The 27,973-nt window shown below is 41.0% G+C and overlaps 1 long non-coding RNA gene across 2 annotated transcripts in view; it reads left to right on the top strand.

The window, feature by feature from the left end:
• Window positions 1-27,973, top strand: part of LOC122548617 — a 77,753-nt gene that overhangs the window by 2,857 nt on the left and 46,923 nt on the right. The window contains exons 1-2 of one of the 2 annotated variants that reach the window (XR_006311274.1): window positions 3,100-3,399; window positions 25,884-26,070. This is a non-coding gene — a long non-coding RNA (uncharacterized LOC122548617). Of the gene's footprint in view, window positions 1-3,099; window positions 3,400-25,883; window positions 26,071-27,973 lie in introns of those variants that run through there. The other variant, XR_006311275.1, reaches the window with a different exon arrangement.

Here is a 27,973-nt window from a genome sequence, read left to right as displayed (position 1 = left end):
TTTTTGTCACTCAGCATTCTGCCATCGGATGTTTTTCATCAAAACCTTTCACAATTTTGAACACCTGCTCTAAACATCCTCTTCAATAATTTTGTTCTAAGTAAAACAATCCAAGTGTATTTTCTCTCTTCACCTAACTAAGGTCTTTCATCTCTAGTGCCATGATATTTTCCCAGATGATCACTTTTGGGACCTTGTGGAATTTGCCACTTTTGGCAGTATATGGTATTGGGTAAGGATTGTTTGAGGTTATTCACTGCTTCTTAATACCAAGGGTATCAAATTCATTTGTTCAAGCATAACTATTGGAGCCTTAATGAGCTGCTGCAGCTACCTCCAATAGCTAGAGTTGAACTCCTTGTCTCCATCTACAGACTGTATTTACCATCAGTAGAATGGGTGTAGTCAATGTAAAACATACACTAATCCCTTCAGAACCATCACCTCAAACAATAGCACATCTCCATCTTACTGGAGCATGGTACCCAAAAAAGGACACAATGTTTTTACAGTATTTGTATTCAAACTGTGTCTTTAAATTGTCTTCTTGAGCCGGACTGTATGGCTGGAACTTTCCACTCTCTTAAGGGTGGGCAGGCAGGCAGAGGAGCTAAATTGCATGACCACCATCATGGTCTCTGCCTACTACCTGCCCCATCTGCATCCCTGGGGATATTTACTGATTAAAGTAGGCCTCAAGTGGCTCACTTGCTCTTTGGCCAATTAATAACCACTTCAGAGCTTCTTGGTGCCTCTGAGATTTTAGTGGTGCCAACTGTGCAGGCTACCTGAGAAAGCCTGGTGTGCGTTCTGGATGGGATGGGGCAGTTGCTCCCTGTTTGGGCTCCTTGTGCCTAGACAGAAATTCTCCTTGCCCCCCCAAATTATTCCTAACCATGCCTGTTGACATTGGTCTCCCAGGCCCCTCATGGGGCCTGATCCTGAAAGAGTACAGACTTACCTACAAGTCTGGCCTCCATGGTTCCTCCCAGTCCCAGTAGTTCTGCAGGGATGAGAGAGCTGTCAGCCATCTGACTGACCAGCAGCTTCTGGCTGCTCTCCAACAGGTTACCCATCCTGCAGGATTTAATGGATAGATAATTCCTCCAATTAACTGTTGGCAAAATTGAAGGCATTCATTTCAGTTCCCACTCTGTTCCTTGGCTATTATTAGAGCCTTCTTACAAGCAGCTGTTTGAACTAACCTGGTGGCATTATAACCAACCTCAAAAAGAGCTTTTGACAATATATTCACAGCATTATATTTCCGTCTGCATAACATTGCATGACTTCGCTCCTCCTTAATGCCTTTATTACCTCTAGACTTGATTATGTGTTGCTGGAAAAGCGCAGCAGGTCAGGCAGCATCCAGGGAACAGGAGAATTGACGTTTCAGGCATAAGCCCTTCTTCAGGAAAGAAGAAGGGCTTATGCCCGAAACGTCGATTCTCCTGTTCCCTGGATGCTGCCTGACCTGCTGCGCTTTTCCAGCAACACATTTTCAGCTCTGATCTCCAGCATCTGCAGACCTCACTTTCTCCTCTAGACTTGATTATTCCAATTAACTTTTGGCAGGTCTGTTACACCTTACCGTCCATAAAATTGAAATCATTCAACCTTCTGCAGGCAATATTTTAACTCGATCACATTCCATTCATCTTTCAGCCAGTCCATTGATATACATTGGCTTCCATCAAGCAATACCTTGATTTTAAAATTCTCAGTCTTATTCTGAATCCTTTTATGATGTCTCCTACTCTTTACATCTTTGTAATCTCCTCCAGCACAATATCCTCCGAGATATTGTTATGACCAAGTCTAGAAGACTGTACTATTGCTCTTGTTCCACAACTTCGGGGTCACAACATCCAGTTGCCAAGATGAAAAATTGAATACCTTATCAATATCAGATATTAAAAAAATCAACTAGGATTCCTAATAAACACAATAACTGGTTTATTATCAAAATAAAACCCAGTGAATGAGGACATAAAAATTAGCAATATAGGAATATCAGTGCTTATCTCTCTAAATATCTCCAAAATACACACACACATCAAGAAAATATAAAAGAAACATATCTCTCTGCAGAGATTGACTACCTGAAGAAACACAATTTTGTCAATGGGTTATTTTTGAAGACAAGAGTATAAAACAGGGAATAAACTGAAATCTGATGTTCTGGCATCTATGGTCAAATCAGTGATCAAACACAACTTGCCCAGGAAATACAATATTGAGAGGTTTTTCCAATCACTTTTTCACATGAACAAATAGGCTTCACACTGAACTCAATAAAAGAGTTCTCTGGAATGGGAGAGATCAGCTGAGAAGCCCTTCCTCACAGGACTTTTGTTCTCCAACTGAAGATCAGAGAGCAAAGCATTCTCCATCCAGTCACTGTTCAAAACAGCCTCAATAGGAAACTCCAGTAGAGTAAACAGTTGTGTGATTCCTAGGAAGCCTTGATTTAAAAAGGCCCATCTCCCTACTTCACTTGCCTCCTTTAATGTGATATATAAAATCTCTCTTTGCAAGCTTTCAGTGATTTGACTCAATAGCTCCTCAAGTGACTCCATATTTTATAAGGCTCATGTGAAATGTCTTGGAACACTTTATTACATCAGGGTATCCTGTATTATTATTTCTGCTGTTTGCTTATCAATGAGACTAGCTGTCCAAGGTCTTGGAACTATCTTGGAATTACCTGCTAGTTGTCATCGTTGCATCATGCTTGCCAAGAAGATAACTTTGATATAACTTGTGAAATTGACTGCTTTCAAAACAACAGGACTTAACCTCTCAGCATGGCTTAGTTTTACAGAAGCTCATTAACTCCTTAAAGAATTGTACACTCCATTACAGAATTCAAGTCATAGTCTGCAATCAGGCTTTTTAAAAATGTACTTTAATATTTTCAGTAAATCTCCAAATGGTTAAAAAAACTTGGAATCATCATTTAATTTTACTTCTTGTTTAATAATAAACCATTCTCATTCGTGAGTTGTCACCATGGCAACTGTGCATATCCTTACAATGCTTCACGTAGAAAAGAAAAACTGCATTTTCTTTATTCAAATCAAACCTAGATATGGAGTCTTTAACTCAAATGGTCGGATAACAGACACTGTCCTAGAATCATGACACCGCATCAGTTCACCATCAGACCATGAAGATGGCATAAAAGTGGTACAACATGTTTCTCAGCACGGAATACACAGTACCGAACCCGATCACAGCTTCATCCTATAAAGTGACAAGATAGTGCTCAAATGGAGATCTATATCTTCAATGCAATTCCCTTTCCCTACTTCCCATTCAACTAACCAGCGAGGACAGAAGTGAAGAAATCCATGACTGGGAATCGGATCGCACCTCCCAATAATGCAAGCTTATGAGGTAGTTTTATTTCTGGTGCTATTGATGGTAGCAGTATCACATAGCTGTTGTTAACAGAACTACAGTAATGCCTGGCTCTCTGTAATTAATAGGTTTTACTTCCTGTCCAATGTAAAAGTTAATGGTAAACATTGAATCTATTTACATTGAAATGATCTGCACTGATGTCAACAATGTAATTTATGTCTGTTATGTACATTCAGTGACATCAATTATAAAATCCATTATAGTCTGCAGCCACCTAATTAACGAGAACCTTTTTTAACAACAATTTTAGACCATCAAGGAATTAAAAAGGAATTGATTGACAATGAATAAAAGAACTACTTTCCAAATATGATTTGGAGGTTGGACTGGGGTGTACAAAATGGTTGTCACTGGATGAAGGAGCAGCGCTCCGAAAGCTAGTGCTTCCAAATAAACCTGTTGGACTGTAACCTGGCGCTGTGAGATTTTTAACGTTCCAAGTATGACATTTGATAAAAATAGATCTTCTTTCTAAATAGAAATAATTCAATCATATGTTTTGTGGATAATGATGAAAGCAATGTATTCCATTATCATCCACATTTGGACTTTAAGTTCTATATTCTGATATTTACCAAGCTGTACTTAAAACCCCTTTGAATTGTCAGGCAGAACCATCCTAACTCTCACTGTCATAGCAACTCAGGAGTTCAATGGATAGATGATAGCTGGCTATTCCTGCTTAAATCAAATTGTCAGAATCAGTCATCCAGGCAATAGATAAGCCTTGGTTTAAACTAGTTGAAAGGACAAACTACATTCTAAGACCATTTCCCATCCTCTGCTGTAGATTGTAAGAAATTGGATCACCACTGTTGAATTAACAACTCCTGCTTGTTATAGGTGATGACTTAGTTCTTTGAGGAGAAAGTGAGGTCTGCAGATGCTGGAGATCAGAGCTGAAAATGTGTTGCTGGAAAAGCGCAGCAGGTCAGGCAGCATCCAGGGAACAGGAGAATCGACGTTTCGGGCATAAGCCCTTCTTCAGGAATGAGAAAAATTTGTCCAGCAGGCTAAGATAAAAGGTAGGGAGGAGGGACTTGGGGGAGGGGTGTCGGAAATGTGATAGGTGGAAAGAGGTCAAGGTGAGGGTGATAGGTCAGACTGGGGGGGGGGCGGAGAGGTCAGGAAGAAGAGTGCAGGTTAGGAAGGCGGTGCTGAAATTGTAAAAACCGTACCCTTGTTTGTTGTCCCAAATTGCAATACCTCGCATTTATCCAGATTGAACTCCATTTGCTATTTTTTCAGCCCATTTAGAAGATAAGACCTAGGAGCAGAAGTCATCCATCGGCCCTTCGGTCCTGCTCTGCCATTCAATAAATTCATGGTTGATCTTTTCATGGACTCGGCTCCACTTACTGCGCTCTCACTGTATCCCTTAAATTTTTTATTGTTCAAAAGATTCTACCTTAGCTTTAAAAATGTTTACTGAAGTAGCATCAATTACTTCACTGGGCAGGGAATTCTATGGATTAACAACCCTCTGGGTGAAGAAGTTCCTTTCCAATCAGTCGTAAATCTGCTCCCTCTAATCTTGAGGCTATGTCCTCTTGTCCCAGTTTCACCTGCCACTGAAAACATCCTTCCTACTTCTATCCCCTTCATAATTTTATTTGTTTCCATAAGATCCCCCCTCATTCTTCTAAATTCCAACCTATTCCGACCAATAGTCAACCAATCCTCTATCCATGCTAAGACTTTACCCGTAACGCCATGCATCCTTATCTTATGCAGCAGCTTCTTGTGCAGCACATTGTCAAAGACCTTTTGGAAATCTAGGTACACAACATCCACTGGGTCCCCATTGTCTACCTTGCTCATAATGTCTTCATAGAATTCCAAAAGATTTGTTAAGCACAACCTGCCCTTCATGAACCCATGTAGTGTCTGCCCAATGGCACAATTTCTATCGAGATTCCTTGCTATATCTTACTTGATAATAGACTCAAACATCTTTGCCACTACAGAGGTTAAGCTAACCAGTCTATAACTTCCCATCTTTGGTGTATCTCCCTTTTTAAACTGTGGCATCACATTTGCTATTTTCTAATCTGCTGGAACTGCCCCAGCGAATTTTGCTGGGGTCTGTTTGGAGGTGGCGGAAATGACGGCGGATGATGCGCTGTACATGGAGATTGGTGGGGTGGTAGGTGAGGACCAGTGGGGTTCTGTCCTGGTGACGGTTGGAGGGGCGGGGCTCAAGGGCGGAGGAGCGGGAAGTGGAGGAGATGCGGTGGAGGGCATCGTCGACCACGTCTGGGGGGAACTTGCGGTCCTCGAAGAAGGAAGCCATCTGGGTTGAACGTTTTTGGAACTGGTCCTCCTGGGAGCAGATGCGGCGGAGACGAAGGAATTGGAAGAATGCCAACGCCCCTCCCCCAAGTCCCTTCTCCCTACCTTTTATCTTAGCCTGCTGGACAAACTTTCCTCATTCCTGAAGAAGGGCTTATGCCCGAAACGTCGATTCTCCTGTTCCCTGGATGACTTAGTTCTGCCCATTTCATGAATCCTCAGAAATCCAGAAAGGAACATCATGGATGGTTGGAAAGTTAATAGAGAGGATAAGACTTGACAGTTATTTTGTACAAGAAATGGTTGAGCACTGCTGTACATATTATCAGTACACTGATTTCAGAAGATAGAAAGCTTCTGATAATGGCAACAGGCACTTTAATATTATTCCTCCACACAAGCATATGTCTGTCTGGAAATTTACTGAAATGTCTACAAGCTGAAAACGATTAGTGGGAGGTAGTGGTCTCCTTTAGAAAGTAAAAATCGAACACTATTATAGCAATACCAGTATATCATTCATAATCAATATTTGGTCTAATGGACATAGCTCTTTTACCTTCTATCCCTTCCTTCCCTTTTGGCTGGATGACCCTGATTGCCATTTTCAGATGCACTCTCCATTTGGTTGTGCGAGGTATTGAGCTGCCAAACCAATGGCTCTGAAATGGAAGAGTGGAAACCAGTCAAAAAATGGACGAGGATGTTATTAAATAAGATTCCAGATTCAAACAAGTTACCTGTATGTCAATTGGGTCTAAGTTGGATTAAGGATACAATGTTCCTGCCTGAGTCAGATGTATAACTCAATTGCCTTAAGAAAAAGTAAACTAAGTGAAAAAGATAAAAATTAGAAAGAAAATTGAATGATTTTGTTTAACATCACATTTTATTTCTACTAGGACATCTATTAAATTATTCTTTCTGTAAAAGAAATCAAACTAGAGGCTTTATTATCCTTTGGTGTGTACTCAAACTGTCCAGATAAAATTCATGTGTTTGTTATTTAAAAATAAATGGACAAATTGAATTAAAGAGAGCAAAAAAGCAATTTTAATGAAGTACATTGTCTATTGTGAAATTATGAAAGGTGCGAAGGATCTACATTTGCTGATTAATGAAAATATGAATGGATTGAAGAGTGTTGTCACTATCCATACCATCCTTCCATTGCTCAAAGAAAACCGCATCATGAACAGAAATGAATGAATAAGCCCCAATGTTTCGATTTGTCATTTGTTAACATCTTTGGTTGAGTTAACTTTGCAGTGTAACACAAATATCTAGCATCAATGAATATCCACATTTTGTCTCTGTTTGTAGAATCTGGATATCAGATTCCTTACATACAGTAATCAGGAATTTGGAATTATAAGCAGAATTCAAAACCTGCATTTTGTAATTTGGAATTTTGCTCTTGACACAATGCAATATGTAAGAATAAATACATGGGTGGAAATTGTATATGAGAACATAAGAACTAGGAGCAGGAGTAGGCCCTCTGGCCCACCAAGCCTGCTCTGCCCCTCAATAAGATCATGGCTAATCTTTTCATGAGCTCAGCTCCACTTACCTGTGTTTTCATCATATCCCTTAATTCCTTTATTTATCAAAAAAGTATCTACCTGAGTTTTAAAAACGATTACTGAAGTAGCGTCAACTACTTCCCTGGGCAAGGAATTCCACAGATTAACAACCCTCTGGGTGAAGAAGTCCCTTCTCAGTTCAGTTCTAAACCTGCTCCCTCTAATCTTGAGGCCATGCCCTCTTGTCCTAGTCTTACCTACCAGTGGAAACATCTTATCTATTTCTATTTTATCGATTCTCTTCATAATTTTATATTTTCTATAAGATTCCCCCCTCATTCTTCTGAATTCCAATGAATACAATCCCAATCTATTCAGTCCCTCCTCATAAATCAATCCCCTCCATTCCAGAATCAACCTAGTGAACCTCCTCTGCACCCACTCCAGTGCCAGTACATCCTTTCTCAAGGAAGGAGACCAAATCTGCACACAGTACTCCAGGTGTGGCCTCACCAGCACCTTGTACAGCTGCAACATTATCTCACTGCTTTTAAACTCAATCCTTTTAGCAATACAGGGCAAAATTCCATTTGCCTTCCTAATTACCTGTTGCACCTGCAGACTAACCTTCTATGATTCATGTACAAGGACACACAGGTGTCTCTGCTCAGCAGCATGATATTACTTTTTACCATTCAAGTAATAATCTATTTTGTTATTATTCCTACCAAAATGTATGACTTCACATTTCCTAACATTGTATTCCATCTGCCAGACCTTTGCTCACTCACTCAATGTATCTATGTTCCTCTGCAAAGTTTCACAGTCCTCTGCATACTTTGCTCTGCCACTCATCTTAGTGTCATCGGCAAATTTTGACACCGTATATGTTGTCCCCAACTCCAAATCATCTATATAAATTGTAAATAATTGCAGTACCAACACCGATCCCTGAGGCACACCACTAGTCACTGATTGCCAGCCAGAATAGCACTCATTTATCCCAACTCTTTGCTTCCTGTCAGTCAACCAATCCTCTATCCATGCTAATACTCTCCCCCTAACACCATGCATCCTTCTCTTATGAAGCAGCCTCATGTGTAGCACCATATGGCTGGGTCTTAGATTTATAACCAACGCTATGCGGGGCTTATAAGTGTGACCTTGAATTGGAAAACTAGCAAGCAGACCAAAATTGAACCTCAGGCCTCATAAACATTATCTGTTGAGCTGTAGTGATGCTAAGTTGTGTCCTGTATTAGTGGAAGTGACAATCAGTGATTGGGATTTAGGAGTATCAGGGAGTTGAATTCAGCCTTGCTACTTCACATGGTTCCATAAAAATATTGAAGTAAACAGATACATTTTGGTGGCTACCTCTGCTGAGTTATCAGGGCTGTTGAAGAATCCTGAGCCAGCATTAATCATTGGAATCAAATTCAGAAGAGGGTTTGCACTGTTGGTGGGTGCTCCATTTACATAGGGAAAAGACCAGTCAATTGGTTTAAGCAGATTACAGGGACAGCCCAATATCGGGTTGAACTTCATTCAGGTGTCCATGGGCATAAGATGGTGGTCCCCAGAATTGAGTGATTGAGGTTCAATTTCTATGAGATAGTCTGCTCATCAGACTTTCGATAGAAAATAGTTTTTTTTTCTAATTCAAATCAATGATACTTCCTCAAAAGTAATTTAAAATAGCCTGAAGCTGTTCAGTATTAGGGGTGGTAGACAGGGAATGTAAAACCAATCTGAACTGATTTACAAATTCCTAACGTTCACAAAAATGCAAGACCTATAAAGTCCAGAGTTTATAACCTGCAGCAATAAGCTTTTATTTCACCATATAGTGCAGCTGAAATAAACTGGATACTGTCTTTGGGAAAATGTGTGGAATATCAGGTTAAAATTTTCGCATCAGTTTTATGATGCATTGATACTAGAAGCATCCTTTACTATCCAAGGATATGCATAGGAAATCATAGATCATTGTGCTCAATTGTTAGTGTCTGTGAATGGAATATTGTGCGAATTCGACTTGTTCTTTACTGATTGCTGCTTCTGATAGGATAGGCTTGTTATCAGAATGCATTTTCAAAATGTCATTATTTTTGAATACAACCCTGTTATGTATCAGCACTCTGTGAGGGTCCAATTAATTTCAGACTTGACAAATCTATTCCTTCGTCTCATTTTTGTACACTAGATTTACAAAACACTTTACAATGTCAGAGCTTTGATTTATTTTGATTTATTATTGGTTTACTTGAAAACACAAGCTTTTGGACCCTCTCTCCTTCTTCAAGGCTGGCACAAGAGAAGACATCTGAAACAGAATTTTCTCTCACAAGCACCTGAAAAAAGAGCAAGGCTCCAAAAGCTTGTGTTTTCAAATAAACCTGTTGGACTATAACCCTGACGTTGTGTGATTTTTGATCTTGTCCAACCCAGTCCAGCACTGGCACCTCCACATCATGATTTATTATTGTCCCATGTACCTGAGTACAGTGAAAAGTTTTTTTTAGCAGAACAAGCAGATCATAACATACAAGGACATACAGATCATAGGGTGTTTAGGCAGAGCAAGGCATACAAGGTTATGGCAGCACAGGAGATGCACAAAGCAAGATCAACATTAGATTCAAAATTAGAGAGGCCCATTCAGTAGTCTAATAACAGCTGGGAAGAAAACTCTAGAGAACATTCTAATAGGTTGATGCATTTCAAAGATTACTGTTTGCTTATTGATGACATTAGAATGACAGGGAATTGTGATTGCATTTCAAAGTACACTTGACTGCGGCAGTTCCTCACTCCTCATTGTTTATGCCCTCAGGGCTCATGTTTGGACTAAAACAAACAATTTCCTAACTCAAGTGACCGCTAAAATCCAATGTCTGAAAGGCATTTTTAATTCATATCAAGATTGATACACTTCTCCACATGAAATGTTTTCCCATCATGGAGAGTTTGATTTAGAGGAAAGTGAAATTCAGATCATTGTCACCCCTTCAGGTGTACTGTGTCCAGTTCCCTATAGGAAGGCTGTTATTAAGATGGAGAGAGTTCAGGAAAGATTTATCAAGATGTTGCTGGAAGTAGTGGGTTTGAGTTGTAAGGATATGCTGGATAAGTTTGGACTCTTTTCACGGGAGTGTAGGAGGTTAAGGGGTGACTGTATAAAGGTTTGTAAAATCATGAGGAGTTTAGATAAGGTGAATAGCAGGTATCTTTTCCCTAGGGTGGGGGATTTCCAGACTAGGGGACATATTTTTAAGGTGAGAGAAGAAAAATTTAAAAAGGACATAAGGAGCAACGTTTTTACACAGAGTGGTTAGCATGTGGAATGAATATCCAGAGGAAATGGGAGATGAGTGTACAATTACAATGGTTAAAAGATAAGTACATGAATAAGAAAGAATTGAAGAGTTATATGCCAAGCGCAGACAAGTGGGAGTAGTTTCATTTGAGATTATTGTCGGCATGGACTAGTTGGACCGAAGGGTCTGTTTCCTTACGGTATGACTCCATGATTCTATAATTGCATGATTCTTTGTGGTTCCAACAGTAGATACGAGTGACATTGCAAGGTATGGGGAGTGAATGGAAGTCATATTTGTGACTCTGCAGCCAATAAAACGTTGAATGAACCACAAAATACAGTTGCCTTATTTCGTATTAAATACCACCTCTTACTCAAACCTATTTTTTTTCTTGACTCTCTAAGTCTATTATTTCCCTTATATAAGTTTTCAAAGTATGCCACGGCCCATCAGCTAGGATTTTCATAAATAAGGAAAAGACATTGTAAATTAGTTTTCTTCTTAGAATTGTAGAACTATATAATACTTCCAGCTCATTGAGTCAGAACTGAAAAAAAAACTCTTACATTTTTTATTTTATTCATTCACAGGACAAGGGTGTTGCTGGTTAGACCAGCATTTATTACCCATTCCTAAATGCCCAGAGGGCAGTTAAGAGTCAACCACATTGCTTTGAGTCTGAAATCACATGTAGGCCAGACCAGATAAAGATGGCAATTTCCTTCCCTAAACATCATTAGTGAACCAGATGGATATTTCCAATAATCTGAAACTTGAAAGGGTTCAGAAAAGATTTACAAGGATGCTGCCAGGGTTGGAAGATCCGAGCTACAGGGAGAGGCTGAACAGGCTGGGGCTGTTTTCCCTGGAGCGTCAGAGGCTGAGAGGTGACCTTATAGAGGTTTACAATATTATGAGGGGCACGGATAGGGTAAATAGGCAAAGTCTTTTCCCTGGGGTCTGGGAGTCCAGAACTAGAGGGCATAGGTTTAGGGTGAGAGGGGAAAAATATAAAAGAGACCTAAAGGGCATCTTTTTCACGCAGAGGGTGGTACGTGTATGGAATGAGCTGTCAGAGGAAGTGGGGAAGCTGGTAAAATTGCAACAGTTAAGAGGCGTTTGGATGGTTATGTGAATAGGAAGGGTTAGGAGGGATATGGGCCGGGTGCTGGCAGGTGGGACTAGATTGGGTTGGGATGGTCGGCATGGACGGGTTGGACCAAAGGATCTGTTTCCATGCTGTACATCTCTATGACTCTAATCAACAACAGATGCATAGTTATCATTAGATTCTTAATTCCAGATATTTACTGAATTCAAATTCCACCATCTGCTGTGGCAGGATTTGAACCTGGGTCCCCAGAACATTACCTGGGTCTCTGGATTAACAGAGACAATACCGCAAGGCCATTGCCTCTCCTGTACTAGTCTGTACTCAGCCCACTTTCCAGCATATGGCCCATAGACTTGAATGTTATGACATCTTAAGTGCTCATCCAAGTACATTTTAAAATTTGTTTGGTTTCCTGCTTCAAATAGCTTATCGGGCAGTACACTCCAGATTCCTACTGCCCTCTGGGTGAAAATATTTTTCCTCAAATCCCCTCTAAACCTCCTACTTTCACTCAAAACATTATGTCTCCTTGTTACTGACACTTGAAATAGGGAGAACAATTGCCTTCTATCTATGCCCCTCATAACCTTTTATCCTTCATGGAGTAATAGAATCCCTCCAGTGTGGAAAGAGACCATTTGGCCCATCAAGTCTACACCGGCCCTGTGAAGAGCATCCCACCCAGATCCCCATCCTGTTCCCGTAACCCCACACTTTTTTAACCATGGAGAAAGTAAGGACTGCAGATGCTGGCGAGTCAGAGTCAAGAAAGTGTGGCGCTGGACAACCACAGCAGGTCAGGCAGCATCTGAGGAGCAGGGGAGTCAATGTTTCGGGCATAAACCCTTCATCAGAAATTGGAGGTGGAGGGAAGGGAAAGAGAGATAAATGGGAGGGTGGGGGTGGGGCTGGAGGGAAGGTCGGTGGGAAGGCTGAAATACAATCACAATCCCCTGTCATTCTAATGTCATCGATAAGCATACAGTAATTTTGGACAAGATCAAAAATCACACGACACCAGGTTATAATCCAACAGGATTATTTGAAAACACAAGTTTTCAGGTGCTTGTGAGAGAAAATTCTATGTCAGATGTCCTCTCTCATGCCAGCATCTGAAGAAGGAGGGAGGCTCCAAAAGCTTGTGTTTTCAAATAACCCAATAATAAATCAAATCTCAGACAGTGTTAAGATGGGGGTTAACTGTGATAGGTCAGTGAGGAAGGTGGAGCAGATAGGTCAATGACACAATGCTGAGTTGCAGGGTGCATCTGGGGTCATAGAATCCCTCCAATGTGGAAACAGGCCCTTCAGCCCAACAAGTCCATACTGATCAGAATACCCACCCAGACTCATTCCCCTACATTTACCCCTGACTAATGAACTTAACCTGCACATCCCTGAACACTATGGACAATTTAGCACAGCCAATCCACCTAACTTGTACATCTTTGGACTGTGGAAGGAAACCAGAGCACCCGAAGGAAACCCATGCAGACACGGGGAGAATGTGCAAACTCCACACAGACAGTCACCCACTGCTGGAGCCGAACCCAGGTCCCTGGTGCTGTGAGGTAGCAGTGCTAACCACTGAGCCACCATGCTACCCAACATATAAGGTGGGGGAAGGGGAGATTTGGAACGTAGTGAAGTCAATGTAGATTCCATGCGCTTGAAGGGTCCCAAGGCTGAACATATGGGGTTCTTCCTCCAGTTGGTTTTGATTTGGCGTTGGAGGAGGCCCAGGACTTGGCACAACTGTACCAACCCACCTAGCGTGCCCATCCTTAAACACTCCAGTCAATTGAGCATGGCCAATCCACCTAACCTGCACATTTTTGGACTGTGGGAGGAAACTGGAGCACCCAGAGGAAACCCGAACAGACACTGGGTGAATGTGCAAACTCCACTCAGTCAGCTAAGGCTGTAATTCAACCCAGGTCCCTGGCACTGTGAGGCAGCAGTGGTAACAGTTGAGCCACCATGCCACCCTTATTATGATTATTTCCTGACTACGCCAATGAGTGTCATCATTCAAGTCTTTCCATAGTGTGTGAGCTACAATAATAAACAACATGAGATTTGAAGAGAATTTCTACTCATTAAGATTACATTAGTCTGAGAGGAGTTCATCTTTTTTATGCAAAGTAGATGTACAACTATGATAGATTGGAGCTACTTAAGACTATACCACTCCACAGTAAATGTGAAGCCAACAAATTTGGCAGCCTGCCAACTTCCTGCCTTTTCAAAGCAGGTAGATGTCAGTTAGTCAGAAACAATGAAGCACAGTTTTGGCATCAAATGCTTTTTTTTCATTCATTGGTTCCGCTGTGGTAATTATGTCATTTTCTAAAGGTTCTTTGTCTTAAATGTGTAATTAAGTAAAACCTTAGCAATAGGTTAAAAGGCATTCGTCAGAACTTATAGTTACTTTTCAAATGAGGTTTTTGTTCTTCACCTGAGAAAATGTTTCGAATGATATGACCGGCTATTCAGTTAACTTTCAAGGGCAAAGGGGTTAAAGCCAATCTTTCCGATCTCGGGGTTATATATTAACAGACTGAAACTGCACATTACATTTCCCAGTCTTCACCTCTGCCCCCACTTGATGGACTAACAGATTGCCATGTAGCGCAAAGTTAATAGAATAATTAACCCTCAATTGAGAAAATTATAGCTGTGCTGTGATTCAATAATGAAATGCGCTAATTGGATTCCTCAACATTTTGATGCGGATACCCATGCTCAGGTGAGTCACTGACACAGTGAGTGAGATAATAATTTCAAAGGAAGTGTTCACTACCGCAATGAAAAGCAGTAAACCCTCAGTGTGAAAAGCAGTAGATTATTTAATAATGAGAATGTCACAGTGATTGATGCATTGATGCAATCCAACTCATTTCACACTATTGAATTCTATGTTTGTATCAAAATGGGAAAAAGCCAATCAAACATGGCTCCTCTGAAAGTGCTCATGCTTCAGACTGGAATTGATAGGGTTATGGAGCTGCACAGCATGGAAACAGACTCTGCGCTCCAACTTGTCGATGCCAACCAGATATCCAAAATAAATCTATTCCCAATTGCCAACATTTGGCCCGTATCCCTCTAAACCCTTCATATCTACGTACCCACCCAGACAATTGAGCTATCATGATATCCAATAGTGTAAAATATCTATGTATTTTTATTTAGCAATTTTCCTAATCATTTCCAAAACATTGAAAATTCTCCTTGTCTACCTTTGCACATGGGAAATTCTGTGGGCTTATAATGTAGACTAGCCCAAGTCAAGTCTGTCTGTTAACAAAGCTAAGATACCTCCCACCCTCATGTTAAATACCATGGAAACAAATTACAATTAAGGATAGAAATTGAACTACACAGGATTTCTGTTCAGGCAGGATGTCTGACTGAAAAGTTGAGAAACCAACTACTTTTGTACGTTGAATGCTACTGCGACCCTTAAAGAATTGAAAAACCTGTGTGGGTTTCAGATTAATATTAAAGTTGTAGCGTACTGTTATTATTCAGTTATGTAGTACATGTGCTCCAGGCTGTAAAACAAAATACTCAGCAGGCCAATAAAAATGAAATGTCGCCTGACATGTTTCAGGGAGTAGGGAAGGTAACTGAGGATAGCAGGGAGTGTGAAGCAGAAACCAGTCTGGAAAAGTTCTGAATAAGGCCACCATGGCTGTGTATGATCTGTTGTGCTTACTGACTTCAAGGACCTTTCTTCAAAGTGTTCTGATGTATTTGAAAGTTCGCAGCATTCAGGATCGCTTGATTTCGCTTTTGTCCACAGTCATCAGACGAGAGTGACATCTTGAAAGCCTCAGAAGATTAAATAGCAAAGCTCAGTCGGAAGCTAAAAAGAAAGGGCCAGGTCGGCCATTAAGGAGCAGGTCCTTTCTTGTCTATGAAAGAGCTTTCAAGGAGCACTATTGGAAGCAGAAGGCCTGATAAAGAATACAATGAGGGGGAGAAAAGGAGAACCCAGAGTGGAACCAGAGGGAGGGGGCTCTGTGAATGAGGGATTAGTGCAGCTTCTCAGCAAAGAATGGGGAATCCTAGTTGAGATGAAAATGAGGTATTACTGTTTGGGAGAATTTGGTTCATTGAGCAGTAACAATATATGTTGGAGCGGACAGGGGAGACTTGACATTGCACACCACTAAGCAATGTTGACCCTCAACATTGGCCATATTAAAACTGTTTTATTTAAGTTCTTTAGGATATTTACATTAAAATATCTAATTGGACTGTTTGAATATTGTTTTGCAATGTGACAGTTCATTCCACTACACACATTCATAGTTAAAACATTGCTCACTTCAGACTTTCTCCATAACTAATTTAAAGAGAAACCTACACATAAACATATAAATGTCATCTGTTGAAGTTACTCAAATTTGAGCTGTGTAAATGCAGAAGCATCTCCTATTCAGTTAGAAGCAATGTGTGAAGGATCCCATTTCAAAAAAACAATCTTGTTACTTCGAGTAGCATCAATTCTTTTGTTTCAATATAAACAGGAAGTATCTGCTGAGTGAAGTGGAAGATATTACACCCATGCTCTTCAACATAGTAACCATGATGCCAGTTGGCAGTGCAGAGCTATGTTTACCTTGTTTCCTGCAGGAATAAGAAGGGCATACTTGAATAAATTATTTTACCTCTCTGCCATGTACATTCTAAGTCAAGATGTGAGCTATTTGGAGATTAATGCCGTTTGCAGGATGCATCAAGGCAAGAGTTAATAAGTGTGGATAAATATTTACAATTATAGTTCAATCAAATTTGGGAGCTATGTGGAAACCTTTCTTTGGGACAGAGGAGATGATAAATGGTCTGTGGAAAGTGCAGATTCAATAGACAAAACAGCCATTCCTCTTCCAATCTTTATTCTGACACCTGGCAGAGAGCTGGGAGCATCCTATCTATCTGCCCTCTACCCAAGTGAATGGCATTTTACAAATGCCACATTTACTAGATTTATGTCTTTCATTGAAACAGTGAACTCTGACATGCTGATGTGTCTGGGCTCCTGATTACTTTGTTACCAATTCTATTATAAACATAATTGCATTGTTGACCCACATATTTATAGAGTACTAGGGAACGCCATGGTTTTTCCTGGTGGTCAGTTCGGAAACATAGGCGTTGCTCAACACTTTGTGTCCTGTAAGTTTTCTTTTATTCTTTCATGTGCTGTGAGTATTACTGGCTAAACCAACATTGCTCATCTCTGATTGTCCTTGAGATGATGATATTTAACTGCCTTCCTGAGCAGCTGCAGTATTATCTGATGTAGATTCACAAATGTTAGCGCAAAAAGAGTTCCAAGAGTTTGATCAAAGTCAGGATGTTGCATGACTTAGAGTCATAGAGTCATAGAGATGTATAGCATGGAAACGGACCCTTTGGTCCAACTCAGCTATGCTGACCAGATATCCTAAATTAATCAAACTTGTAGGTAGTGGTGTTCCCATATGTTTGTTTCCCGGATCCTTCCAGGTGGTTGCTGTTGTGGGTTTGGGAAGTGCTGCATAAAGAGACATGGATTGCTGTGGTTCATCTTGTATATGGTGCATAGAATTGGCAGACTGCATTAATATTGGAGTTTAAGATGGTGGGTAGGGTGCCAACTAAGCAGGCTTCTTTGTCCGGGATGATGCTGAGTTTCTTGAATGCTGCAGGAGCTACATTTATCCTCAAAGGTGGAAGGTATGCTGTAGTTCACAGTATCGGGCAGCATCCATGGAGTGAAAGCAAGCTAATGTTTCAAGTCTAGGTGACCCATCATCGGAGCTATTTTTCACCATACCTCTTGACCTTCTCTCTGAGGCTGAGCGTATTATCCTCAACATAGGACACAGCTTCATACCCTTATGCCCCCTCCTGCCACTTAATGAATTTTGGGCTTGCCCAGCACTAATGAAGAGTCATCTAGACTTGAAACATTAGTTTGCTCTCTCCTCATGGATGCTGGCTGAGTTACTGTGATTTCCAGCTTTATTTTGCTTTCACCACAGATTCCAGCATCTGCAGTAATTTGCCCCTTTGGTATTCCATCACACCCCTGACTTGTGCCTTGTATGTGGTGGAGCAACTTTGTTGAGGCAGGAGGTATATGCTGTAGCATTACTAGTCTTTGACCTGTTGTTATATCAGCAGTCATCAACAGATGACGCAGTTAAGTATCTGATCGATAGTAACACCCACAACATGGGAATTTAATGATACCAATCCAGGGAGATGATTAAAATGTCTCTTGTTAGACATGACCATTGCCTGGCACATGTGTGACACAAATGTCATTGAATATTATTTAATAATTCTGAGAGAGTTCAAAAATAATTGTGGGCATTTATTTGTACCAATTTGCTTTTTATTGTTATTTGTTTTCAGTTTTATTACATTCTGCAAGTTTGTTTGTTAAAATGTTTCTCCTGTTTGCTTTTGTGGTAATCATGATTTGGAGATGCTGGTGTTGGACTGGGGTGTACAAAAGTAAAAATCACACCACACCAGGTTATAGTCCAGCAGGTTTATTTGGAAGCACTAACTTTCGGAACTCTGCTCCTTCATCAGGTGGCTGTGGAGTCCACAATGAAGGAGCAGTGCTCTGAAAGCTAGAGCTTCCAAATAAACCTTTTGGACTATAACCTGATGTTGTGTGATTTTTAATGTGGTAATCATAGCTATGGTCAGCGCAGAGAAGCAACTTTAAGTAGGAAACAGATTTCAGATTTTTTAAAAAAATGATTTATTAGACAACAGGATTCTCACCAGGCCCCAAAAATCTGGTATACTCACACCATAACCTTCACAGGAGGCCAGCAGAAGGACCAGAAACGAAATTGTCTCCTATAAGCGGTGAGAATCTTTTATTGACCTTTCCTATTGACTCACCTGGCCAAGCCTGTAGCTGTAATAAGAATAGCAATCATTGTAGGATCTGTGGTGACCTAAGACCAGGGAAATACTGCTGCTACAATCCATGCCCTCAACCCACAAATTGTATGATGGAGGTATAATGACTTACGTAAAGGAAACCAACTGGGCAGGATATGGAAATGAAATCTAGCTGGATGTTCACACGAGGGACTGAACTTTTGCCTATGATCTAATTTAAAAAAAATATGTAATTGACTTTTAAGTGGACTTCAGGAGCAATAGAATCTCTACAGTGTGGAAGCAGGCCATTCAGCCCATCAAGTCCACACTGCCCCTCCGGAGAGCATCCCATCCAGACTCTATCCCTGTCACCCTGAGTTTCCTATGGCCAATCCACCTGACCTGCACATCTTTGGACTGTGGGAAGGAAGCTGGAGCACCTGGAGGAATCTCACACCGACACAGGGAGACAGTCGCCAGAGGGTGGAATCAAACCTGAGCCCCTGGCCTTGTGAAGCAGCAGTGTTCATCACTGAGCCACCATGACACACATAAAGGTGATATGTAGACTGGCTGAATCTGAGAATTTCCCCTCAACCCCCCTCCCCTCAACAATTTTGATGAGGTCAGCAGTGGGGTATTTTGGCAGATGCACTTATGTTGAAATATATCCAATTAGGAGTTTTCAGGTCGTTCCTCATCATTCATGGTATCACAGATACTTGGCTTTTTGCTAATACTGCTCCATTCTAGGACACACACCAGGGTTAATTTTACATCTGACTTCTCATCTGTGTATGAAGGTGCCTTACTTCACCCCTAAGTAATCCCTACAGTAATACATCCGGGGATCCAAGAGTTCACCAAGATAGGCCAAATCTGTATCCCACTACTTTGCTATTGTCCTTACATGTAAACAATTTCATGCAGGACATATGTGTGGTTAATTTTGCACAAAGCACTGGGAGTGGGGGCAAGTTTTGAATCGTGCCTTGCTTCTGACAGCCAACCTTATTTGACACGTGAATTGCAGTCCTTGCACACACAGGATGCTTCAAGACAACTTGCTGACTGCCGTTAAAGGAGAAGCTATTTGAGGGTGAATACTTAGTCTGTGTTTTGATCAGGAGGCAGGAAGGAGACGGGAGCAGAGATTATCACTGCTAGAAAACTGCTATTTCTGATTCATGTATATTTTTAATATAAAAGTCATGGCATGTGTAGGCAGAACACAAAGAGAATTTCAGCCTGGCATGATTCAAACTGCAGTGGGAGCATATTGAAGCACTGGCTTTGAAGTTTAACATAGTACAACATTCCCTCTTTTCTTTTTGCCCTTAAGATAAGCTTTAAAAAAGCTAGGGATAATTTTTGTCACAACTTATTGACCTGACAAATTCCTCTGTGTTTCTCTGAGCGCAATTAGTGGCCATTCCAACGGAATTCCTGTAGGAAATTCACCCTGAGGCATTAGGTAATTTAAAGGGTTTTCTTTTTTTGTCTGTCAACATTGGATAATGCAGTCCTGGATCCCAGCAAACAAAAAAAAATGTAAAGAAGGTTTGGTGCATGAGGAATGTTAAGCTGCACAGAGGTTGTGAGCTTTGTTTTTGGAGCTCTCATTCTGGAGGAGGTGAGGATAGATTATAATTGCACCACGAGTCTTGAACAGAGAACCCCTGTAGGTAGAGTGGGCCTTTCAATCTTCTGATCAACGGACCCGAAACAAGAATGCAGGAGGGCTGCTTTCCCACGTTCTTTGACAGTTCAGTCCTGAAGATAGCGTCCTTTCAGATCTCACTTGCACTTCTTTTGTGCTGTTAGAAAAATGAATAATTTGTCCTCCTCTTTTGATATGCAGTCAGATTTCATCTACGAAAAGAGACCAGTCTCTTGTGTATTCAGTTTTCAGGCTTCCTATCTTGATAAAATGATTCTCTTTCAGTAAGGAGCATTTTTTAACCAGTGACATTTACTCTTGAATCACAGCATAACAGTCAGACCCAATCAGCTCATCTGACACCACAATTATTTCAAAACAAGAGTGTCAATGCACCATATAATTGGAATTTACCCCATCTTACTACAGAATTCAACCATAGCCCTCGGATTTTCATATTTTTCACAGTGATATTTGACATTGTTATGGTGGTAATTTTTCTTTACTTCAAAGTAGTCTGATCTGATTAAAATAAACTATGATGTTCCCATTAATCCCCAGAAGTGTGATGCTGTTAATTACACCTAATTTGTATTATTTATTTTGATTTTTAAGGCAAAATTGAGTTTTCCTTGTTTTCGTTTGATAAACTCAAGCAAGATTTGTATCAAAACGATGACATGGTAACATTCCATTCAGCCTAACCACCTCCCACATGCTCATCTGTTGTATGAGAAATATTCCCATCTTGTCCTATTCTGATGTCTCTTTACACCCCTTTCCTCCATCCATCTAATTTGTTAAACACTGCCATTGACTGCATTTTACTATTTTCTTAAGGCAAGATGCTGCTATATAATTCCCACTTCGTCAGGCATTACTTTAAGTCCCAGAACTTTTTGGGGCAGGATTCACGCCAGCTTGATGCCTCACACAGTTGAATTGCATCTTGCACAATCTTCAGAGTTTTATCTTCACTACTCAGGTTCAGCAGTGAGGCGTGATCATGAACACTTGGGATGGGAGAGCATGTTGCTGAACAGTTCTTCACTAAGCATTGAAGCCTTCAAGACAAAATGAAGGGAAGAAAATTCTGGGACTCTACATACTAAAAGAGATTAATAACTCATGAGCATAGAGCCCCTACAATGTGGAAGCAGGTCATTCAGCCCATCAAGTCCACACTGACCCTCCAAAGAGCATCCCACCCAGTCCTTCATTGCCCATGGCTAATCCACCTAACCAAATATACTTGGGGATTCTATGGGCAATTTAGCCAATCCATCTAGCATGCAGGAGGAAACTGATGCATTCGGAGGAAACCCACGCAGACACAGGGAGAACATGCAAGCTCCACACAGATAGCTGTCCGTGGCTAGAATTGAACGCAGGACCTTGGCGCTGTGAGGCAGCAGTGCTAGCCACTGTGCTACCCTGTTAGTGGTGCATTGCTGCAGTATAGAGGGCAAGATGCAAGTCTGAATCCAACCCTCTGCACACAGCAAAGTTTTAGATATCAAACTCAAGTCAAAACGGAGAGAGAGTCATCACCCTGGTGCAGGTAACTTGTCAGGAAGGACTGTCAGAGATCTTGAAACTATTCAAGATCTGCCCTCATACAACTTTTTGCAATGAATCATAGAATGGTACAGGCAAAGCACTGGCATCCGTTTACCTTTATGTCCGACTTACCACAAGTGAGGAATAATGCAAAGCTGAAGAGTCAGCCTGGGGGCTAGCAGACATCATGCCTCAAGATGAAAAGGTTCCAGGATTCAGTCACAGTCTGTCCTGAGTAAATTAACTTGGTTGGAGTTGGTGCTCTACAGTTGGACTCAGTTCCTTGAGTGCAGTTTTAGTCTCCCTGTCTGAGGAAGGATGCTCTGGCTATGCATAGAGTGCAATGAAGATTTAGCACACTGATTCCTGTGTTATCACTACTGAGGCACAACAACACCTCTTCTTCCTCAGGAGGCTCAGGAAATTTGACATGTCCATAAGGACCCTCACCAACTTTAATCTATGCATAATAGAGAGCATCCTATCCAGAAGCATCACAGCTTGGTACGGCAACTGCTCTATCCAAGACCTCAAGAAACTACAGAGAGTTGTGAACACAATCCAGTCCATCACACAATCCAACCTTCTTCTATCCATTGACTCTTCTACACTTCTCGCTGCCTTGGAAAGGCAGCCAATATCATCAAAGACCCCTCCCTCCCCAGTTATAATCTCTTCTGACCTCTTCCATCAGGTCAAAGATACAAAGCTTAAATACACGTACGACAGGTTCAAGAACAGTTTCTTCCCTGCTGTTATTAGACTTCTGAATGGATCTCTCAAATTTCAATTCTAACGTTGATCTTACTTTTTATGCACCTTCTTTACAGTGGTAACTTTTATTCATCGCTCTGTTCTATCACTCTGTGATCTTGCATGGTATGATCTGCTTGTATTGCATGCAAAGCAAAACATTTTACTGTGTCTGGGTGCATGTGACAATAAATAACAAGATTAGATTGGTTGGGGCTATATTCATTAGAGCATTGAGTAATGAGATGGGAGTCTCATAGAAACCTATAAAATTCTTACTGGATTAGCCAAATGTTCCTGATGACCAGGGAGTCCAGAACCAGGGCCAACAATCTGAGATTAGTGGTTTACCATTTTGGATTAAACAAGGAGAAATATCTTAACCCAATGGGTGGTGAGCCTGTGGAACTCACTGCCACAGAAAGCAATTGAGGCCAAAGCATTGAATATTCTCAAGGAGGAGGTAGATCATAGAATCATAGGATCCTTACAGTGTGGCAACAGGCCCTTCATTCCAACAAGTCCACACTGACCCTCCGAAGAGTAACCCACCCAGACCCATTCCTCTACCCTATTATCCTATATTTACCCCTGACCAATGCAACTAACCTGCACATCACTGAACACTATAGGCAATTTAGCATGGCCAATTCGCCTAACCTGCACATCATTGGATTGTTCAATGGCATCAATCACATCAGCTTTACTGAAACCTGAATCAGCCATTATAAAAATTGTATAAAACAGTGTGTCAGAGGCCGGGGAATCCAACGGTTAGAAATCTCAGCTTCCAACTCCTCAGTATCTACAAGGACATGTCAGGAGTATATTGGAATACTCTTCTCTTGCTGGCTGAGTTCAGCTCCAAATCCATTTGCATACGATGAAAGAAGTCCTCTATGTCCCTCTAGTCCCATTACTTCTTGGGTAGCAGTATAAATTTACTTGGTTCTCCATTATACATTTAGAATTGAAAAGATCCATCAATCAGATTTTTTAATGAAACACCAAACTATTGATTATAAAATGAATTCAATGAAGATGCAAAGTTAGTTGACATGCAGTTTGTAATGTGAAAGTATATGCGTCTGTCCTTCTTTGTTTCTCTCGCTGGGTGTTTTTCTCTCTCTCTTTTACTTTCTTTCTACCTCTGTCCTCCTGTTTCTCTCCTCAGGATCTTTCTCTGTCCTTTGCTCTGTCTCACCTTTGGTTCTTCTTTCTCTCTCTCTCTCTCTCTCTAACTCTGCTTCTTTTTCTCTCCCTGAGCTCACTCACTCTCTCTCCCTGTCACCTCTGTGGAATGAACTGCTAGAGGAGGTGGTGGATGCAAGTACAATTACAATATTTAAAAGACAGTTGGACAGGTACATGAATAGGAAAGGTTCAGAGAGATGGAGGGCAAATGAAGGAAAGTGGGGCTAGTTTAGTGAGAAGCTTGATCGGCATGGACGAGTTGGACTACAGGGTCTGTTTCTATGCTGTGTGACTCTCTGTCTCAATGGGTCTATATTTTCACCCTTAATAACCCAAAACACATGCACACACATGCATATGTTAGAAGACAGAACAGGATTTCTTTCTGCAGTGGTTCACTTTGAAAAAAAATATTTTGTCCGCTAATTGTTAGTTCTTAAACAAGGAAAGAATAAAGAATAGAATTTTCAGATTGAAAATGGTTTGCCATTTTAGCACATAGCCAAGTCAACAGGCATACGTCATCTCTGGGATCTTGGCAGATGCAGCTTGCTCATCAACACACAATGAACTTTCAACGGGGGTGTTTGAGAAAGGCAAAAATCTCGCATACAGCCTGTTTGATTGGCAGTCAGAGCTATCTACCTTTCAAAAAAAACCACATTAAATTCAAAACTGTTCCTTTCTAAGTAGTCATCTGCTTATTGCAAGGTCTCACCAACGTGCCCAGCTGATCTTTGGATGGAGACAGAGGCAAATAAGCTCAAGGCCACAGAGACTTTGATGACCATTGACAGGACACGGTAATTAATGCTCAGAGGTATGAAATCTTCGGTGATGCGAATAAAGATCTCTGTCATCAATAAGCTGGAGGGTCACAGGTCCCTTTGGCAGAGCTACTCACTCATCTTCAGGTAACTCCACCTTCGTCAGGAAATCCTATGTTGAGGGTATCGACTCTGTCTCCTCCAAATCCTTATTCCTCGCCCATGCCCTCATCGTATCTGGGGCTCTGTTTTTTCTAAAGAGGGTCTTGCTTGTCTGAGTGCCGTGCTTCATTGCCAGGTACTGCCTTCCTTGTGGCTAGGTGATCATCTTGTCCTCTGTCCTTATTGTCCAATGATGGCAGGTGGATAATAAACCATGCACTCCCCATGAGGATAGTGACCACTTCTCATGCCACTTGGGCTGCTGCACTCCACTAGCACTGGTTTGTCAATGCTTGAGTCCCTAATTTTTTCACGCATTTCCTTGGGTGTTTATGTCTGGCTGGGTTCCTACTGTGCACCTACCTGCCTATCCCAGTCAGCTGTGTTAGTCATAACATCCCCTATTAGCTAGTTGTGAATGAAGACCTCAATCTGTTTAACTGATTTTCATCAGGGAATGGGCAGGCTCACAACATTGCCCTCTCCCAGTCCTGGTGAATGTGACCAATGCAGGAATAGCATCCAGAAAATATCAGACTGACTGGCAACCTTGGAAACTAAGATAGAGTAGATACAAAGTAAGCTTAAATGAATATTTGTATTCTTTATTCATTCATGGAACCTGGGCTTTGTAGGATATTAGGCGAAAATGAGTACAGCAGATGCTGGAGATTAGAGTCGAGAGTGTGGTGCTAGAAAAACACAGCAGCTACCTCGGATGCTGCCTACTTGCTGTGCTTTTCCAGCACCACACTCTTGACCTTTTGCTGGATATTGCCAGTATTTATTGCTCAGAGTGCAGTTAAGAGTCAACCACATTGCTAAGGGTCTGGAGTCACATCTAGAACAAACCAAGTAAGGATAACAATTCCCTTTTCTCAAGGATGTTAGTGAATCAGATCATTTTTTCTGATAATTGACGTGGTCATCATTATATTCTTAATTCCAGACTTTTTAAATTAAATTCAAATTCCGCCATGGCAGGATTTGAATCCAGAACATTACTTGGGTCTCTGGATTTATAGTCTAGCAATAATACCACCTGGCTATCCCATCGTCAAAGATAAGTAGCAACTTTACTGTAAATATATTAACCAAAATTCTTCCTCTGTTTTCTGCAGCTTGTTTTTACTTCATTGCGCTTAACCACCACCCTCAGAATTCTTTAACAAATGGTCATGTTTATTGTGTTCCTTTCAACAGGACTTGTGGAATTCCATGACCATTTGAAAGCTGTAAATTTTGAGTGGAGAGGTCAAGCTGAGAAACATCCCACAACGCTGTGATATGGAGTGGCTGAAGGAGATAACGCCGGTGCATTTAAGGCAAGGCTTGATGTATGAACGAGGGAGAAGAGGAGAGAGGAATATTGGGGGCAGCATGAAAGCAGGTAATTAAAGTGTAAAGAAGCTCGTAAAAATGGACATTGTTAGGTTGAATGAACTGAATGGATTCTGTGTGGCTCTAGGCAACGTAGGATTTAAATGGGTTTGCTTTGACCACTGATGTGATACCCAGATGGCAGTTTTGCCTGAAACAGGGCAAGTGATGAGGCACAATAATAAAAAAAATTCAGTTATATTTTTTCACCATATTTTCTCCCCACAAAATATAATTTACTCTCAAAATTTATTAAAGTATATTATATGACAGTTCATAAGATTCAAATTAAATCAGTTTCCTCCAATACTGTACACTATTCACTACATATAGAATTACAGTTAATGTTTACAAGATTCATTGCACATTAAACATACAGCCTCAGCAGCTTTACCCAGTTTCCAGCCTCTCAATGTATAATGCCTGAAAAGTTTCAGCCAGTGGCCTTTCTCCTTTGAGCCAGTATAGCAGCAAAGTTTGGGCATACAAAAGAGCATTTTTTCCACTGATTTAGTGGTTCTCCAACTATGATTGATGCTTATGCCACATTCCTAGAACTGCCCGTACAACACAGAGACCTGCATTATAGAGCTGCTCTGGATAAACCTGGAGGGAAAAGAAAACACTGCATCCCTTTCCTGAACTTCTTTGTGAAGGTACTTTCCACAAAGAGGTCTCTTCCACACCACAGCCCGGTTGAAGACAGCTTGAGAAGATGGTGAAACACCAAGCTCACACACAGGTTCTGACCACCACACACCACAATACATCTTGGTGCTTTGATTCAAAGTTATGGCCATGAGGCATTGTGCCAGATGAGTTTGTCGGAGCGATGTCTCAATGAGAGTCATGCTGCAGGAACACAAAAGGAAAATGCTGCAAATACTCGGCCGTTCAAACAGCATTTGTGGAAAGTTAAGCTGGAAAGCCCTTTATTGGGTTGAAGCTCTGATTTTGTTAAAGCATGAACTTTACTAGTTAGTGTGTGGAGATGAAAGAAGCACTCTTGCTCAATTATCCCAGATAAATGCGAAGCGTGTCTCACTTTTCAGGTCCTCTTCAGCTGGACAGCCAGCTGATGCCAACATGAGTCGTTGCCATGACCACAAAAAGGGCAGGGTATTTCACAAATAGAAATGCTGCTAGCTCAGTTTTCACGTCCTCAATTCAGTCCTGTGCACACAGCATTCACACCCTGCCTGCACTTTCAGCAAAATCGCAATCAGATACATGATTCATTGAGGAATGTTAATCAAACATTCCTCCTCACTCTAAAAACTAAACAAGCAGGTCTGTGGATACTCCAAGTCAGTTTCCAGAATAATTTGTCCAAAATTGCTTTTACTGTGACTACGTTGTTTCTCAAAGAAGCATCTACGTCTTCTTGAAGGACTGCAAAGGTGACATCTCCATTTCCTCTGCGTGCAGAAAGACCTACTTTGGGATCAATGATTCTGGTACATTGCAATGGCCACCGTATGATGCGAGGTCAGATCAGAATCTTAAAGTATTTACAGACATGTTCTAATTTTAACTCGAGAATGTGCTTTCTGTTTTAAATGAAAGGGTAGCTGCAGAGAACAAAGAAATTACATAAATTCAGTGACTACCTGAAACCCATGGAATGTTGCACCAATAAGATTTCAAGGAAACTTCATGTGTGGAGAGACTTAGCAAGAAGATTGGACGCTTGAGTATTTCCCCTCTCAGCACAAAGCCAACACTTGCAGATCTACCTGTTTTATCTGTCAGGGTATGTTAAAGACTGACTGCAAGAAGAGTTATTTTAAACACTCCAGCACTGCAGTTAAAGAAAGGGAAAAACTCTCTCTCTCTGGGTGCTGGAATTCAGTCACCATTGAAAAGGAATCAAAATAGAACTTCTGCCAATAAGAAGAACCCAGTGTCTTGAA

This window comes from Chiloscyllium plagiosum, chromosome 3, assembly GCF_004010195.1.
Source record: "Chiloscyllium plagiosum isolate BGI_BamShark_2017 chromosome 3, ASM401019v2, whole genome shotgun sequence".
Lineage (NCBI taxonomy): Eukaryota > Metazoa > Chordata > Chondrichthyes > Orectolobiformes > Hemiscylliidae > Chiloscyllium > Chiloscyllium plagiosum.
This window is presented reverse-complemented; position numbering and strand designations above follow the sequence as displayed.